General features: G+C 39.4%; 1 long non-coding RNA gene across 1 annotated transcript in view; it reads left to right on the forward strand.

The window, feature by feature from the left end:
- The window catches only part of LOC141512663 (uncharacterized), a 133,818-nt gene that overhangs the window by 52,581 nt on the left and 62,697 nt on the right, over positions 1-18,540 (forward strand). The window contains exon 2 of the long non-coding RNA XR_012475560.1: positions 8,173-8,338. This is a non-coding gene — a long non-coding RNA (uncharacterized LOC141512663). The remainder of the gene's footprint in view (positions 1-8,172; positions 8,339-18,540) is intronic.

Raw genomic sequence — 18,540 nt, forward strand, 5'->3', positions numbered from 1 at the left:
GGAAGGAAGGAAGAAAAGGAAGAAAGAATGGAGGGAAGGAGGGAGGAAAAGAGAAAGGGAGGAAAAAAGGAGGCAAGAAAGATAGAAGGAAGAAAAAAGGGAGGAAAAAAAGAAAGGATTAAAGAAAAAAAGGAGGAAGAAAGAAGGAAATTGAGACCCTAATGGATTTCATTAAACCTCCTTGTTACTTACTTCCTTACTGTGTAAACATTTCTTTCTATATCTGGAGAATCAGGTGTCCACATAGGAACTGCTCTGACCCTCAGTCTTTTCATTTGCAAACTAGAGATCAAGCAATAATTAATAAACATTTATTAGATGGCTAAAATGTCCCAAGCCCGTGCTAAACACTGAATGTTTAAAACAGAGGAAAAAGACAGTCCCTGCCCTCAAAGATTACAACCTAAAGGGATGATAATATTTACTTTGCCTACCTTAGCAGATTGGGAAGAAAGCATTTTATAAACCCTTAAGGAATTATGCAATTTGAGTTGTTCTTATTATTTAAAATAAAATGGTTTCTTTTTTTGAAAGAGTGAATTCTTTGATTTTTGTTTTATTGATGCTCCAGGATAAAGGTATTTTTCAGGCAGATCTAAAAGCTAATTGGTTTTTTGGTTGTTCAGCAAAATAGTGGATAAAGTTCTGGACTCTGACACTAGTTCTAGGACCCCAGGCAAGTCACTTAACCTCAATCTGCCTCAATTTCTTCAACTGTAAAATGAAGATAAACATAGCGCCTATCTCCCTGAGTTGTTGAGAGGATCAAATGACATAACCGTCCAGATTTAACAGTGCCCGGCCCATGAGCTATAGAAATGCCAGCTGTTATTATTATATTGTTGTTGAAAAGTTGGGCCTTTATTTTAGAGGGAACTTTGGCATCTGCATCATTTCTCCAAGGCAATGGGGCCATTCCATTGTGGACCAAGCTTATTATCCATGTGCGCCCTCTGCAAAATAGATGTGACTGCTGAGTGAACTCTATCAGAGAGATATTTGACAAAAACAAAAATGGGTTGCTCAGTGGTCAGAGCAAGAGCTAAGTGGCAGGCAGTTTATGATTCCTTTCACACCCTCTGTCACATCAGTCAAACTAACCTGCTTGCTGTGGTTCTTGACTGACATTCCATTTCCCATCCCCACGCTGCTGTGTGCTCCATTGTTAGCCAAGTGTAATTGAGAGAATGGGATGATGGTCCACAGCATCTTGGTGATGGATTTGCAGAAGGAGATGGACAGGAGTGGCTAGGATGGTCAGGGATGAATAGTTTGGAATCAGTGTTGCATCATTGACCAGAATAACCACCTTGATGAGATGACAGCTCCATGTGATTATTGGAACATTCATAGTTGGGCTGGTCATCTACTTAAAAGGTCTGAAAAGAGTATTTATTTAGAGTGGGAGACAACTGGGACTCAGGGATCTGAGAGTAAGAAAGGGAACATTTAGGACTTGCCCTACCGCATACACACGCAAACACACATGCACACACACACATCCCTCTTTTCAAAATGAAGAATTGTTCATTCATTGACTAATTTTCCTAGGGAAGAGGTGCAGGCTCTGGCTTCCAGAACATGATGCACCAGAACAGTGCCCCACCCCTTGAAACTGCCTGCTGTTGCAGCACAAAACAACAATTCATAGATCCTTGCCATATCTAGCACATTTCAGCTTTAGGAGAAGTTTGGTTGTTTTTAAAGGATTCATCATTCTAATTTTTAAATAATCAAAAGAAAGGAGATGTGGTTCCTCTTCATCCTTATCTGATTCCTTTAGAAACCTTCAAGAGGTCTCTCTTGATTGCACCTTTGTTAGAATTCCCCCACCACCATCACCAATCACTTTATACCTCTTTTGTATATACCTTGTGTTATCTATCTTTGAGTGTGCAAATCCTTCGAGGGCAAGAACTATCCAATCCAAATAATGACTATCATTTGTATATGTCTGAGACACTATGATGAGCACTTCACAAATATTAATCATTTTATTTTCACAAGGATTCTGGGAGATGTGTCCTATACGAGCTCCATTTTACAGATGAAGAAGCTGAGTCAGACAGAGGTTAAGTGACTTACCTGGGATCACACAGCTAATAAGGGTAGGAGGAGGAATTTGGATGCAAATTTTCCCAACTACAGGACCTATTCATATATATATATATACATATATATATGTATATGTATGTATATATATACATATATGTATGTATATATATACATATATATGTATGTATGCATGTATGTATATATTGGTTTTTGCAAGGCAGTGGGGTTAACTGGCTTTCCCAAGGCCACAGCTAGGTAATTATTAAGTGTCTGAGGCTGGATTTGAACTCAGGTACTCCTGACTCCAAGACCAGTGCGCCACCTAGCCGCCCACCCATTCATATAATATTAACTGGAGTTTTATCCCCAGCATGTAGCAGTCAACAAGAATTGATGAAGCTTGGTGTCTAGAATGCTAAGGACTAAGAAGACAAAGTAAAGGAGGGCACACAGTGCCTGTCTTCGGGGAGCATACAATCTAACGAGGAAAAATTACGTTAACATACGTTAGAGAATTAAACATTGTGAATTTATATACATGATATTACAACTAGACCTGGATCACCCTGTCCACCGAGAGGCAAATATGGTATCTGGGTAGAGTACAGGACTGGGAGTCAAGCAGATCTGAATGCACATCCCACCTCAGACAAGTAGGAGCTAGCTGGATGATCCTAGACAAATCACCTCACTTTTTTGAGTTTTTGTTTCCTCATCTGTAAAATGAGGTGGTTGGACTCAGTGACATTTTGGCTCACTTTAAATCTTTGAGCCTACAAATAACTCATTTTACAGGTGAAGAAATTGAGGCTTTGGGAGGTTAAGACCACTAAGTGGCCGAGTGGAATTCAGACGCAAGTTTTCTCCCTCCACACTCAGCATCTTTCCCCCAGGATCATGGATGTCTCCTCCTATTATCTGACCATTTGAAAGTCTCAGTTAAACCGAGACCTATAAAAGACCTTAGTTTAAAAAGGTCAAGTCTCCCACTGCGTCCAGGTTCACCTCCAGTTGTCCTGGTCCATATGACTCAGGAGAAAAACGTAAATGACCCCTCCTCCTCCCTCACTTAAATCCAGTTCACCTGCATGGGATTCACCTGATGTCATGGTCTTCCTCAAGAATGACGGACAAATAACAACATTTGAAAGTAAGATGTATCTGGAAATTAGCTTGCAAAACATTGCTTCTCCCATTCTAGGTCCTGGTCGTGATATAAATTTCCCAGTAGCTACCCAGTCACCTCCTTGCCTCCAGTGGGGTGCTTTGGGATTATTTCAAGGGACAGAATTTGAAGCACTTTTGCTTTGCTTTGGTTGGGGAGAGGGGTAGGGATGGGAGAGTGGGTTTTCTCAACTTCCCTTCCTTGGCCTTGGGACGTTCTTGCTCTGCTTGTACTCACATCTCAGCCTCCAGGCCCCAGCACAATGGGCCAGTGTTTTAGGCAGTGAAGGAAGGAGAGGAATGTGTATGAGTGGGGGGGAGAAAAGGAAGGGGGAGAAGGCGGAGAGGAGAGACTTTGTTGACTTTATTTAAAAATACTTTTTTGGAAAATATTTCAGATACTGTTGGGTTTTGTAGAGCTTTCTACCCATCCCCTCCTCTCCCTTTCCCTTGCCCCTCCTCCCCTAGCTTTAAACATAAATGAAGAATTTAAGTCTTGATTGGAAGGAAGCTAGAGAAAGAGCCCCACTGTTACTATCTATGCCGGAACCGCCTACATGGTTGGGCATGGGTAAATAGACCCTGGAGGGGCTTCCACAGGGAATCCTTTGGAGCCAGACTACCTCAAGCCAAGCACATTGGTATCCACAGGCCAGGATGCACGGAGGCTCCAGAGAGTTTCCTCATAGACAGCTACTGTACCCAGGGAGTAAGAGGTATCTGGGCTCTATGTGGCCCATATTTATGGACATGTGAGTGTTGTAACTTCCATGGTGCTGAGGGGCAGGGCGTTGAACCCTAGATTTAGAAGCACTGCTATTGTTGTCCCCATTTTATAGATGAGGACACTGACGCTAAAGGAAAGTAAGTGATGGCCCATGACACAAAGGTAGAACGTGTCCGAGGCGTGTCTTTCTGGGTGAATCATTCAACCACTCTCAGACTCATCTTCTTTAAATGAAAATGAGTGGTTAGACTAGATGGACTTTAAGGGTTCTTTTCAGTCCTAAATCTATGGTTCTATGATTTTTGCTAATTTGGATGGCAGTGAGGGGAATCTTGGTGAAGGAAAAATAGAGTAATAGCCAGGTTAATATAAAAATTTGAGGAGAGGAGAGGAAAGGAGGGGAGGGGAGGGAAAGCGGGAGAAAGTATTATTGAATATCCTTGTTTGCCATCGTCACCAATCACTGGCACCAAATTTGCCAAATATGGAGAAACAAGTCCCTCTGGTGTCCATAGCAAACTTCTAAGACTTTCTATCAAGTCCTAAATTAGTGTAAAGGATATCCACAATAATGAAATATTGGATTCTAGGAATAGCGGCATACTGATAACAATAATAATTATGATTAGATATCCATTATGAAAATAATGATCCCAGTCGGATTTACTGCTCTTCAAAGATCACTCTTTTTTGAAAAATCTCTAAGTTTTCAGGACAAAGCGCCATTGAATATCCTTGTTTGCCATCATCACCAGCCACTGGCACCAGTGACCCATTATGCCTAGGGCCTTAGGAGGAACAGAGCCCTCCAAACCATGAACCATGCTTCTAGTACAGCTCTTGACACGTTTACTGGGAAAGAACCTTCTTGGAAGATTTGACCTGGCAACTGATTTTGCAGATGTTGGTCCCCTGCTTCCTCAGCAGCCTCAGATACTGAAGGCTGAGAAAGAAAAGGCCTTGATTTTTATCAGTGGAAGCAACATTGAAAAAGATGCATTTCTGTTCACTTTGCTGATGAACTCTGAGGATCATGGCCCTTCCATCTTATGTACAACTGAGACTTCTTGTATGTATTCCTCCCCCCCCCCCAGTAGTATGTGAACACCCTGAGAATAGGTACTTTCTCATTTTTTCTATTTGTGTTTCCTTCCCCCTTTTAGAATACTTTTCACATGGTGAAGCTTAATGAATTTTCTCTCTCTTCTTTTCTCCTTCATCACTCCCTTCCTTCCTCTTTCCTTCTTTCTTTTCTTCCTTTCCTTCCTCCTTTCCACTCCTTTTCTCCCTTTCTTCCTTTCCTCTCTTCCATTCTCTCTATTCCTTTCTCTATTCCTTTCTTTCTTTTCTTCCTTCTGCCTTTTCTTTCCTCTTTCCTCCCTTTATTCCTTTCTTCATTTTCTCTTTTCTTTCCTTTCTCCCTTTTCTTTCTTTTTTTTTGGGGGGGGGGAAGAGGAAGATCATTGAGTTTAGATTCAAATAACATGAGGGCCAAATCTTGTTTTATTTAACTTGCTTAACCATGGGCAAGCTGCTTAACTGGGTCTCAGTTTCCACATCTGTAAAATAAACAGATCAAATCAGGTGACCTCTAAAGTCCATTCCAACCCGGAAGCTATAATTCTGGAAACTAGAAGACTCTTAAAGGGGAAAAGTCATTTATCCCTATTTGCATTGTTTAGTTTCATAGATTTAGAACTGAAAGAGTTGGTAGAAGTAATTTGCTTACTCCAACTCTCATTTTCCCAAAGTCACCCAGGTAATAAGAAGCACAAAGGTCTGCAGAGAGTCATTCTCCATCTCAGATTTCTTTTAATGACACACACACCATAATGTCTGAGTCAGAAACCCTGGAAAGTTTTCTTTCTAGCAATTGTGTGGGGGTTGGGGGGTAGAGAGAAGGGGTGTGTGGGGGTGTGGGCACATGCCTTTAGCTAGACTAACTTCAATTTTCCTGCTGGGAGGATCCCCAGGACTTGCCTTCATCCCTAAAATTTCATTGTTTGGTTCTTCCTTACACTCATACGCACAGACCTCATCACTCTGGACTCACAATCAGTCTCATTATTGGATTTTTTATGTATTTTGCCCCCTTCTACATACCCCAAATTGTAAGATTCCCAGAAAACCTGTGGTCCATAGTATAGTGATGCAGGCATCCTTTCTGTACCCACCCCCACACAAGCCCCATGGCACCTTTTGCATTTCACACAAACTGAAATAATCATACTAGGTAGCATTTACTTATTGTTCTAAGGTTTATAGAGAACTATATGTTTTGTGTGTATGTGTGTATGAGTTTGTATATTTACAAACTCATATACAATGTTTGATCTATACAATATTCCTATTGGATAGGTGCTATCCTGTTCCTATTTTGTGGATGAAGAAATTGGGACTGAGTGCCATTGAATGACTTGCCCATGTCCACACAGCTAAGCAGGATTCAAACTCAAGTCTTTTTTCCCCCAAAGACCAAGTTTAGTTCCCACTACTGTTTGGCAGGCTATTCTTTTTTAACCTGCTCCCTTTGTGAGGCAGTTCATCTCGATCCAGATAACTTGATCCCTCACCCTTGCCCATGCCGAATAATTAGATGGAAATGATCAGCACAGCCTAAAACAGCTCTGAAATTCCTCAGCTCAAGAGATCCTCCAGTTGCCAACATACCAAGTAGCTCACACAAGCCTCCCTCAGATTTCCTAACTCCAAATCCAGTGCTCTGGCCATCATGTTATTGACCTGTTCAGACCTCCTGTACATGATAAGCCATCTTTCGGCTTCTATGACCAGTGATTGGCAAATCTCTAACTAGGGGCAACTCTTCCTTTTTAGAAGGCTATTTCCTACTCAAACCTATTTCTTTGTCATTACTACCCACTGTTCCTCCTTCCTGTCTTATATCTCTTGCATAGGATAATCCTCCAGAAATGAAGATGGTTATGCACCTACCTATACCAAATCTTTTTCAAGATAAACATCCCCAGTTCCTTCAAAGAATCCTTGCCCAGACACCAGATGGATATTCTTCAAATGCTGCTCTGTCCCTGCCACCCCCGCTTTCCAAGCTCCGTGTTCCCCATTGCCTTTAGACATGCAAAGCCCTTCCTTCTCAATCTGGCTCCAGTTTCCCTTTCCAGGTTTACCCTTGACACACCTTCCATTCCAGCCAAACTGGCCTCTTTACTCTTCATTGGAAACAACATCCTACCAGACATTCCCAGCCTTTGCCCCAGCTGTCCCAGGGCCTGGAATGCACTCCTTCTTCAGTCTTTGAGAATACCTTTAGACCTCAATTCCAACACCTCCTCCTCAACCGAAGCTGCTCATGTCTCCGAACTACTTCAAGGACATCTTCTATTTAGTTATATATGCGTGCTATTTCACAGGTTGAACGCAACTCTTTGGAGACAATTAATCCCTGTATCTGTTATACGGTATATGTTTAATAAAAGTTTGGAGACTGTCTTATCAATCTATAGAGTATGTGCATAAATATTTCTAAGCAGATATATTAGTTGAAATTGTGTCTCTCACTATTTCCTTCCCCATTGTGTCATTGAGTTTAACGATATCTATATCTATATCTATATATGTGTGTATAGATATAGACATAGATATGTCTATATCTATATCTATCTATTCATACTGGGTCTGCCCCCCCAAAAGAAAATATGACCACTTTTCATTTTAATTTTTATTATTAAAGTTTTCTCCCATCACTTTCTTAAGTCTAGACAACCAACAAAACAAAAAGTCAAAAATGCTGATTCTAATGCTCATTTCCAAGCGGTAAATTGACACTCAACTCTCCCTCAAAGCTGACTTTTGTATATCAAAGTCTAAATTAAATTGGAGAAAATAACGACCCTACCCTGCTTCCTTCTTTTGCCTTTTTTTTAATTTTGCATATTTGTATAAGACATTTTTTTTAGGTTCTATTTCTATGAAAGCAATTTCACTGTCCTATAAGTGTGCAAGCTTTGTGATCTCTTTACAAGCAAGGAAAAGTTTTTGGACTAAACAAACAGCTAACTACTAGCTCCAGGGGTTTTAAATGGCTGGAGAAATTTAAACAGAAGACTGTCCAGTTGCAAAGACTGTGGACTCTGAATCTCCTGAAGGAGGCTAACATTTCTATTTGTACCAGAAGACAGCAGATTTTGGATGAATGAACCCCGAGGGAATAATAAATTCCTTTGCCTCCCTTATTGTTCATGTCATAGGAGAAACTGGATCACCAATGGACAACCCATCCATCCAGGAGTAGAAAAAGAAAAAGACAAATGTGGATACAGATTGATAACCACTGAAAGGAAGACGCTCCTTCAAGAAGCATGACCCCTTGCATCAAAGAGGACGGTGGGAAATGACTTCCAGTCAACAGGAATTGTAAGCTCATGATTTAGTCATATATGTTCTCTGTAGTTAGATCCAATCTCCCCATGGACCCGTGATGACTTGTGAGAAAATATTTCCCAAACTTGGAAGTGGGAGGGTGATGGTTTGTACTAATTGGCCTTACTATACCATCTAAGTAAATGCTATTGACAATAGGGGCTCATAAGTGACCCTGCTAGAAACCCAGCTCTAAAGGGTTACCCCTACAATCCTGAGTAGGATTAATCATCTTTGCCTCTGAAGATGCCAAACCACAAGGTTGGAGGAATAGCCCCAAAGACAGTGCTAAATCTGTAATGCATAGAGGTAACAGTGTACAGTGAATTGAGGGCTGGGTTCAAATCTCATCTTTGATACTAATAACCTGGGTGAACCTTGTGCCTAAAACAAAACTTTAAATTTACCAACTTATATATAATATTAATAATTATCGGGGGGGCAGATAGACGGTACAGTGGCAAGAGCACCAGTCCTGGAATCAGGAGGACCTGAGTTCAAATGCTGCCTCAGACACTTAATAATTGCCTAGCTGTGTGACCTTGGGCAAGTCACTTAACCCCCAGTACCTTAAATAAATTAAAAAAATTTTTTTAAAAAATGGTCTGATTAGTATACTGATATGTACACTCTATTAGCCTAGACAGTATCCTATCTTACCAGTCACTCTATTTTTAATGAAACCACAGATATAAATATACATATTTTGCATATTTGTAACATTAGCAAAAGACTGAGACTTTAATAAAATGCATCCAATCTTGTCATTGTAGCTCTAGACTCCAAATTCCAGAAAGCATGGGGAGATCCTTGATCCCACATCCCTTTTCTTCTCATTGCCCAGGGGTGTCTATTTTGTAAAGGGAAGTTGGGTAGGAAGTTGCAACTTAATAGCAATGAGTTGACAAAGTTATGTAGGTTTTTAGGAATTTCCGAGGCTCTCAGCCTCTTAGCAAGGGGCCTAAATGAAAAGGTAATTTTTCAGATTCTTCTTTGGTTAGTCCTATGTTCAAAGCACACACAATTTCCTTTTGGGTGACCTCTTGAACATGAGTCATCAAAGTAATATATCTTAAGTTTGACTGATTTTTTTAAGGACTGGGTCATTGTCTAGGAGCATTTTTCAAATACCACAGAACATGAAATATTAAGAGACTTAACGAATAGGAAAATATGTTTTGTCCACAAAACAAGTTCTTATGAGAAAACAGATTTAGGACAAAGAAATATGTAGACCCTAGATGCTTATGACATAGGAAAAGACTACTTGGGAGTTGGAGCTAGAAAACCCGAATTACCGGTGTGACAAAAACATCTTGGTCCTCAACATTAACAATTTATGAATTGCTAATGAATCCTTTATATATTATCTGTATTTTCTGTAGATTAGAGATTAGACTGTCCTATATCCATTATGTACATTATTATCTTAAATACTTGTATGGGATTTGGGCACTCCTTTCTTCTCATCTGTGGAAACTAATATGAGCTATAGGATAACTACTCTGAAGTTTATACCAAAGACAATTCTGGGCGGGAGAAAAATAAACCATAGTGATATGAATTGGCAAAAGTCTCTCTCTAGTCATCTATGCAAACCCAGAGTTTGGGACTCTGCATCCTAGGGTACATCTGTAAAATGAAAAAATTAAATTAGATGATCTCCAAGGCCCCCTCCCACTCTCCACTTCTGAGCCAATCCTAGGAGCTAATACTACCTCTTAGGCAGTGATGTTCTAAATGCTCAGCTTTGTGAAAGGAATAGGCAGCATCATATCTGCCTTGTATTTGGTAGGAATTATCATTTTGAAAAGGAGTAAGAGGGCAGAAACAGAAGTATTCCAAAAATGTATGAATGGGAAGGTGAAAAGCCCCTGACCTAGAAGTGGTGCTTTTCATTCCTTATGTTGGTGAGTTAAATAATAACTTAGACATTTGCAGAATTCCCTTCTCTTGGAGGGGCAGTCTTCCCCACTGCTGCACATTTATATAACTTAATTCAAATTCAGATAATAACTTTTGGATTTCCAAAAGTCTCGCTATCAATCCATTCATCTACCATCTGCTAATAATAATTTCTTCTGTCCTCTCTGTTCAGTTTCTCAGAGGCATCGTTTGATCCTAGGATTCTAGGGTCATAGAGCTAGAGCTCAAAGGAACTTCAGAATCTATCTAACACCTTCATTTTTACAGATGACCCAGAACTTTCTCTACCATGTTACACCAGCTTCCTTACTACCCTTCCTCTTGGATCTCCTCACTCTGAATATTCACCTACCCTGCCCTCATAGTGGAAGATTACATCATCCCTTTGTGCCCTTTCTCTGATTGGTCAGTTTCTCCAGAAATTCCATTTTAAGGAAAGTGCCCAAGCCAAGTCATGTCTTCATTCATCTCTAGGCCCCATTCCTGACTCTCTCTAGCTCTTTCCCCCTTCCGCTCCCTTCTATATGTTGCCTTCTTCCATTAGAATGCAAACTTTTTGAAGGCAAGGATTATTTCATTTTTTACCTTTATAACTCCAATTCTTAGTGCAATTCTGGCTCATTGTTTAATGAATGACCACATAGATCAATCCTATGTAAAGTACCACTTTTGGGGCAGCTAAGTGGTGCAGTGGATAAGGCACTGGCCTTGGAGTCAGGAGTACCTGAGTTCAAATCCGACCTCAGACACTAATAACCTAGCTGTGTGGCCTTGGGCAAGCCCCTTCACCCCATTGCCTTGAAAAATCTAAGAAAAAAAAATAAAGATACCACTTTCATTATTATCTTTAAGGACATTTTAAAGGTCAGTACATCAGAAGAAACTGAGATTATTTCTGTCAATGCACACCTTTGTGATGGATATATTGTAGACTTGTATTCGGTACAACCTCGGGTTCCCACTAATTGAATTTCTACGTGGAAACATGTTAAATGTCAGCAATATGTTTTAGGATGGACGCTTTTCAGTAGAGATGACTTTGCCCTTTATTCTGTGAGCTTTTTTTTATTTCATAGACTTCTTACTGTAAGAACAGAAATTCAGAGCCAAAGGGGTCCTTAAGGGTCATCAAATTCAAAACCTTCATTTTATAGAAGAGGAAACAGACTCAGAGGTGTAAAAATAACGTGCCCATGGTCACACAGTGGCAGAACTCAGATCTGACCATGAATTCTCTTGAGCCAGATAATAAAAATCATAACAGTAATAATAACTAGCGTGTATATAATGCTTACGATGTGCTGTGCACTTTGCAGTTATTGCCACGCACCTAGGAGGTAGATACTATTAGAGGTAGATATCATTTTACAGTTAGAAAACTGAGGCAAATGATGGGTACCACTCAACCTTCTTCCCCATGGGAGACACCAATGGAGCCCTTGAATGTAGCCAGATAGTCCATATGACAAACTAGCACAAATAAAATCATCTGCCAATTATGAATTAGTCAGTTGTGTAGAATTAACAAAGATCAAGAAAACACAAATGAATATTAATTCATTGACATCTACATGACCTTGGGCAAATCTCCTAAACTGAATGGGCATCAGCTTACTCAGATCCCACTTTGCTGACAGCATTAATGATTCCAGACTTATTGACCCCCTAATTTTTTTTCCATTAATGTAAAGAAAGAATAGATTTACAAGTAATAACAATAGTAACAGCAAGCAATTGAGGAACAAAATATTTAAAAGGAAACTTCTGTCTGAACTGCTTACAAGGTGGAAAAGATAATTGACCCCACCTACTTGGCTGGTTGGTTGGTTGTTGTCCTTTGCTCTCATGTTAGAGGCTTGCAATGTGTTAGACTATAACTGATTAGACCAATAAGAGCTCAGAATGTTCTACCACAGGTCAAAAACTAACAATCCACGTGAACACCTGGGATGGATTCTCTAAATTCACGTTTCTCACGTTTCCTTTGAGCTACTTCAATTCTACTTTGCTCATGTAGCCCAGCACCCTCTCTGATGAGGACATGCCTTGTTGGATGGTCCTGTCTCCCATGCTGCATAATCAATTCCTAAATTCTTTTTGTTTGAAAGACAATGGGGTTCAAGTGACTTGCCCAAGGTCACACAGCTAGGTAATTGTCTGGGGTTGGATTTGAACTCCCCTCCTCCTGATTCCAGGACCGATGCTCTATCCACTGTGCCACTTAGCTGCCCTGATTCTAAGAGAGACCTTGAGAGTGTCCTTGCATCACTTTTTCTAGCCCCCATGAAATATGAAGCCCTGAGAAATCAGGGCCAATAGGAACAAATCAGAGAATAACAGCAGTGGGAGCAGTGGTGGCGTCATCTTTCCATCGTACAGGCTTGGAAACAAGCTGCCCTGAGTTTGCCTAGAATGCTGTTGAGCATTCCCCTATATGGAACAACCCTCCACATCAGCCCCGATATCTACAAGCTCCCAGATTAGCGGTCTTTCCCAAAATGAAGTACTTAAAATTGAACATAATAATTCAGATATGGGTTGATCATATCTCAACATTGCATTTGTAATGTATTATATATATGTGTGTGTGTGTCATCCTTATACATTTTCTGATATTCCATAGCTAGAATATCTTGTACAAGGAGTGTTTGTTGAATGGCATTGGATGATATCTAACAAAAAGAGTCAGTATGGTTATGGGGCCACTAGTGTTACCTAGTTTGAGAATTAATGGAGCCTTAGGGAGCTTTCTTAAGATTGAAGAAGAGCCAAAATGTGCCTTTCTTGTTTAAAGGGGAAACCATATTATAATCTTGGAAAGAGCAAATGTAAAAGGCCAACTTTCATACCTGAATATTGATGTTGCTGTTGAGTCATGTCTGACTCTTCATGATCCTTTTGGGGGTTTTTTGGCAAAGGTACTGCAGTTGTTTGCCATTTCCTCCTCCAGCGTATTTTACAGAGGAGGAAATGAGGCAAAAAGGGTTGTGACTTGCCCAAGAACATATTGCTGCTTTGTGTATGAGTCTAATTTTCCTGACTTCAGGGCTGACACTCTATCCACTGTGCCACCATGGGGGAAAAAAAAATCAGTTTGGTAAGTCATCAGTTACTTTTTTCCTTTGCTAAAGACAGAACTGAAGAAGTAGATTCATATTTCGATATAAATTTTGGTTAGAAAGCAAATAGAGGGGTGGCTAGGTGGCCAGGAGTACCCGGGTTCAAATCCGACCTCAGACACTTAATAATTACCTAGCTGTATGGCCTTGGGCAAGCCACTTAACTCCATTTGCCTTGCAAAAATCTAAAAGAAAAAAAAAGTAAGTAAGTAGAAAGTAAATTTTTCAACCAGAAGAAACATAACAATGACTTTCTAAGAGTGATTGTTCAAGCCCTTTAATCAAGGGACATTAAAAATAAAATAGATTCAACAACTTTCTAGTTTAAATTTGGTATTACCTGAAGATGAAGAAATATTTGATGCCTTGCCATTTGGCTGCTTGGTTTTTTGTCGAATTTGAGTTCAAATTTTCTCCAAGACATTAACTAGCCATGTGACTCTGGGCAAATAGATCACTTGACCTCCCTGGTCCTAGGTTCTTTCATATGGAAAAATAGGAGGGAGGTCCCACTCAAGGTCCCTTTCAGCTTTAATGACTTTGGGGGTGGGGATGGAGGGAGAGCATAGTTGTTTGATCTAAATCATTTTTTAGGAAGATTTTATTTATTTTGAGTTTTACCATTCCCCCCCATTCTTGCTTCCCTCCCCCATCCCCCACAGAAGGCATTCTGTTAGTCTTTACATTGTTCCCATGGTATTCATTGAGTTTGATCTAAATTTTAAAAAGTGGTGAAACTCTCTCTTCTAATGACCACTTTTTAGTGCATTATTCCTTCATCCTATAAAGGGCTTATCTAGGCACCATCATTCTGATGGGAAGGGTATCATTTCGCACCCTCCTTTTCATGTTTATTCCTGCCTTGGTACATCGCATTTTCTGTTACTTGTATACAAAATGTAGTCCAAATTACCCATCCCAGGGACCATTTTTTGACATTCCAAGTCCATTGAATCTATACCACATAATGTATAATAATTAGGGCTGGAGAGAAGGGGCAGAGGGCCCAGACTCTCTTGGCAGCTGGACTGTCTGGTTAGGAAAGAAAGCAAGTTATAGAGTTTTGGACATTCAGTTCTGAGACTTTATTACTGAGTCAACAAGATCTTAATTATGGAGGTGGCCTTGGAGAGCCAATTTATGCAAGAGGAACATAATGTTGTTGAATGGACTAGCAATTTTGTTCATGGCCTGGGAGCAGAAAGTGAATTCTGAATGTCCAGAAAGAGGGTAGAGGGAATGCATGATAATAATGCCTTCCTTCTCTTCACTGTTCCAATGGGTCTGCGATTCAGTCACTGTGGCCAGTCCCTTTCAATAACCTAAGTTGAAACCCATCTGCAGAACACGACAGACTCAGAACTAAAATCAAGGGGCTCCCAATAGTAGACTGTGTGGCATGGTGGAGAGAATGATTGCATTGGGATGGAGAAAATTCAAGTTTAAATCCTATCTCCGACATGTACTAGCTGTGTGATCTTGGGCAATTCACTCAATCACTCTGAGTCTTAGTTTCCTCATTTTCAAATTCGGAAAATAATAGTACCTATCTCCCAGGGTTGTTATGAAAATCAAATGATATTTTATTTATATATATATATATGAAATCTTTAGCAAACCTCAAAGCATTATATAAATGCAAACTGCTAAATTATCATCACCACCACCACCACCACCACCAACAGCATCAGCCTCATCATTATCACCATCACTGTTATTACTATTACTACTACTACTACCACCCAAAGGTCAATATTTTAGCACAGAATGGGCATGATTTATTTTGCATTCTGTAAAGTCGTTTGCAAACCTTAAGAATCCTGTGCAAATATTAAGTTCTATTACTACCACTTTTAACAAACAAGGAATGATCCAAAAGTGGTTTAAAGAATGTCTGTCAGCAAGGAAAACTATGAACTGGAAAAAAAGAGCCAGACTGACCAGAGGCCAAGAGTGAAGGATAGATGGTAGACAGGCCACCTCGGACATCCTTCTGAAGTCAGGGGACAGCAAAGAAAGTTCCCAACATATTAACTTGGGAGGATAAAGGAGAAGGAGAGCTACATGAATTGATGTGTTAGAGTCATCCTCATTAGACTCACATTAATTTCCAATGAAAGATTTTACATCTCAGAAATCTGTTAACACTACAAAACAAGGTTTGATTTCTTGTTTTGTTGATTGTTCCAGTTTAAGAAATTTTACATGAATATTTTTACTTATTTTTTCCGGATGGGCTGGAATAATTTGAATCTACAGCCCTTTCTTTGCTGCTGTACATCAAACACCTTTGTCTTTAAAGATTTTCTTTTTTGGCAAAGATACTTGCTATTTGATAAAGATCATAGGGTTATAGATTTAGAACTGACTTATTTCAAAAATCTATTTAGAGGTGGTTCTCAAGCTTTTGATCATTTTAAATATTTTACCTAAACTTGACCTTTTATCAAAAATAATTTAATATAATTGAATTGATATTAAACAGTTGTAAAGTTTAATGTAAAATAGCCTTCACTAAGGTTCCACTCAATCTTTGAGTCAGGAAGGTAACACTCAAAAATACTTCACAGTCCAATCAAACTGATCTATTAATCTGTTGCTTGATAAGTTTGACCATGTCCTTCTTACACTGCTTTTGTGAGCTACTCTCTCACATCTGAAAGCACAGTTTAACTTAGTGCCTAGAATATATTAAGAGTTTAATAAATTATATTTGGCTGATTGTCTGAATGTCTATTATTTATCTAGCTAATCTGTCTGTCTGTGTCTATCCATCCATCCTTCCATCCATTCATCATCTATTTGTCCTTCCATCTGTCCATTCATCTATCCATCCATCCATCCATCCATCTATCTGTTCATCTGTCTGTCTATTCATCCATCCACCATTCATCTATCTATCTTTCTATCTCTGTCTATTCATCCATCTGTCCATCTGTTTGTCTCTCTATCCATCCATGATCCATCTCTCTGTCTATCATCTATCTAACAAATATTTCCTCTTCATTTATGCCTGATAGAAATCCTTCCCTTCCTTCAGAGCCATGTGCCATATTATTTCATACAGAACCCAATTCATGGATACTCCATTTGTTTCCAGTTCTTTGCTATAATGAAAAGTTTTGCTATGATATGGTAAAGCAATTTGTAAAGGAATATCTTATATAAGTGTCAATTATTCTTGCAGAGAGAAACTCAACCCTCATTTCTTTGTGTCAAGGTTGGAGTTTTTGGGTGAAAGGCATCAGAAAAGGGGATGGATGATAGTTGTGCTCAAGGACTATGCAGAGGATTGCTTAGGCTTGTTCAACTTGGCCCAGGAAAGAGTTAGGTGCAATGGGGGAAAGCTGCAAAGAGACCAGTTTCAGCTTGACTGACTCAGTCAAAACTTCCTAATAGAATAATTGGAGTGGATTTCCTTAAGAGGCAGTGAAGCTCCTCTCCCAAGAAGCCTTCAAACAGAGTTCCATGTCCCCTTGATGAATATTTTATGGAAGAGATTCCTTTGGGGACATTGGTTAAAGTTAGACTAAATTGAGGTTTCTTGTTGTATGGGGTGATTTTGTATGTACGTTTGTATATGTGTGTGTGTGTGTGTGTGTGTGTGTGTGTGTGTGTGTGTGTGTGTGTGTGTGTGAGAGAGAGAGAGAGGACCAACCTAAAAACCAGGACAACATGAATACAAGACTACCCTCTAACCCACAGTAGCTGGGTGACCTGGGCAAGTCTTAAATTCCTAACCTATCAGTGTTCTAGGCAAATCTCCAAGGCAAAAAGTTGATGACCTGCATTGATTGAGAAAGGTTTCCTTACTTGGGAATTCCCTACAGCCATGTAATCATAGTCTTAATCCCTATCTGATCCTGAATCCAAAGCAATTCCTTCTTCAGTTTGAAATGATCTTTCCTGCCTTATACTTAATCTTTTCATCTCTCTTATGTTCTTATCAAATGTTGCTTTATGTTCTTTTCTCATATCAGAGTCTGTAGGTTCCTTGAATACAACCATATTATATTATCTTTCTATCACCCCTAGCCCCAGGATCTTCAAATATCAACCCCATAAGATTGTTTGTTGAATTGAATTATTGGCTGCCTGTAGCCCAGGACAAAACAGAATCTTCAGCAAACTTAAAAATAGCAACCACTGTTTTGTAAGCCTGAGAACTTGAATCATATTCCTTAATGGCATATTATCCAGTTACCAAAAAAATTTTCTTTTAAGATGAGCCAGATCTGCCAAACCAACACATCATTGTGTGTCATTGTAGCTTTTCAGGTTTTCCCCCTCCTGAATCTTATTTCCAGTTGACAGATCTCAAAGGTTCCCCAAGGATAAGCAATTTCACAACCCGCTCATGCATTCCTCTTTAGTGGAGGACTCACAAAACACTCTTTTACTTTACAGTAATCTAGGCACTCATTTTTTGTTTTCCTGTTTTCACTAGAGTCAAAGGTGGTGCCTTCAAGAATATAAGAAAATTGAGTCCTCATTTCATAAGTCAACTCAATGATTATGAGGGTTTAGGAAGTTGGAAATTTTAAAGAAATGTTTTTTCAAGAGCCCTGAAGATACATTTGATATTAAAAATCATACTTCTAAACACAGTCAGGAATTTTATATGTATTTAAGTTTGATATACATACATATCAAACTTAAATACATATAAAATGTATATTAGACCCACAGTATCAAACTCAAAAAGAAATGGGGTCACTGAACTGTACATAAAGATCCTTGTGGGATACTTAGAAAACCACAAATTAATATTATCTATGTTTTATTGTATGTTTGGTCATGTTGTTAAATGTTTCCTATTGTTGTTGTTCACTTGTTCAGTCATGTCCAATTCTTTGTGACTCCATGACCCAAAGCATGACAGATACTTCTATCATCCACTATTTCCCAAAGTCTACCCAAGTAGACTTCCATGATACCATCCATCCAGCTTATTCTCTCTCATCCCCTTCTCCTTTTGCCTTTAATCATTCCCAACATCAAGGTCTTTTCCATTGAGTGCTGTCTTCTCATTATGAGGCCAAAGTAATTATGCTTCAGTTTCAGTATTTTATCTTTCAGTGAATAGTTTGAATTAATTTTCTCTTGCCATCCAAGAGACTATCAAAAGTGTTCTCCAGGGCAGCTAGGTGG

This window comes from Macrotis lagotis, chromosome 2, assembly GCF_037893015.1.
Source record: "Macrotis lagotis isolate mMagLag1 chromosome 2, bilby.v1.9.chrom.fasta, whole genome shotgun sequence".
Taxonomy (NCBI): domain Eukaryota; kingdom Metazoa; phylum Chordata; class Mammalia; order Peramelemorphia; family Peramelidae; genus Macrotis; species Macrotis lagotis.